A 1,431-nucleotide genomic window follows, 5' to 3' on the forward strand; every position below is an offset into this window, starting at 1 on the left:
GGGGTGTAGTTTCCAAAATGGGGTCACATATGGATATTTATTGTTTTGCGTTTGTCAGAACTGCTGTAACAATCAGCCACCCCTGTGCAAATCACCTCAAATGTACATGGCGCACTCTCCCTTCTGAGCCTTGTTGTGCGCCCCCAGAGCACTTTGCGCCCACATATGGGGTATCTCCGTACTTAGGAGAAATTGCGTTACAAATTTAGAGGGTCTTTTTTCCCTTTTACCTCTTGTGAAAATGAAAAGTATAGGGCAACACCAGCATGTCAGTGTAAAAAATAAATTTTTTTACACTAACATGCTGGTGTAGACCCCAACTTCACCTTTTCATAAGGGGTTAAAGAAGAAAAAGCCCCCCAAAATTTGTAAGGCAATTTCTCCCAAGTACGGCAATACCCCATATGTGTCCCAAAACTGTTGCCCTGAAATACGACAGGGCTCCAAAGTGAGAGAGCGCCATGCGCATTTGAGGCCTGAATTAGGGATTTGCATAGGGGTGGACATAGGGGTATTCTATGCCAATGATTCCCAAACAGGGTGCCTCCAGCTTGTATTTTGCAACAGCTGGAGGCTCCGTTTTGGAAACAGTAGCGTACCAGACGTTTTTCATTTTTTGGGGGGAGGGGGGCTGTGTAGGGGTAGGTGTATATGTAGTGTTTTTTACTTTTTATTTTAGGTTAGTGGTAGTGTAGTGTAGTGTTTTTAGGGTACAGTCACATGGGCAGAGGTTCACAGCAAGTTTGCCGCTGGAAGTTTGAGCTGCAGCGCAAAATTTGCGCCATCTCAAACTTGCAGCACTCACTGTAAACCTCCGCCCATGTGAGTGTACCCTGTACATTCACATTGGGGGGAGGGGGCAAACATCCAGCTGTTGCAAACTCCGAGCATGCCCTTTGGCTGTCCGTGCATGCTGGGAGTTGTAGTTTTGCAACAGCTGGAGGAACACTGGTTTGGAAACACTAAGTTAAGTAATAAACTTTCAAGTGTTTTGCAACCAAACTTAGTGTTTCCAAACCAGTGTGCCTCCAGCTGTTGCAAAACTACAACTCCCAGCATGCATGGTCTGTCAGTGCATGCTGGGAGTTATAGTTTTGCAACAATTGCAACAGCTGGAGGCACTGAGGTAGGAAACGGACAATGTTTCCCAACTAGTGTGCCTCCAGTTGTTGCAAAACTACAACTCCCAGCATGCCCAGACTGCCCAGGCATGCTGGAAGTTGTAGTTCGGCAATATCTGAAGGATCAGATGTTGCCGAACTACAACTTCCAGCATGCTTGGGCAGTCTGGGCATGCTGGGAGTTGTAGTTTTGCAACATCTGGAGGTCCACAGTTTGGAGACCACTGTATAATGGTCCCCAATCTGTGCTCTTCCAGATGTTAGAGAACTACAACTCCCAGCATGCCTGGACAGACTGAGCATGCTGAGA

Source organism: Hyla sarda, chromosome 8, assembly GCF_029499605.1.
Source record: "Hyla sarda isolate aHylSar1 chromosome 8, aHylSar1.hap1, whole genome shotgun sequence".
NCBI classification, from domain to species: Eukaryota; Metazoa; Chordata; class Amphibia; order Anura; family Hylidae; genus Hyla; species Hyla sarda.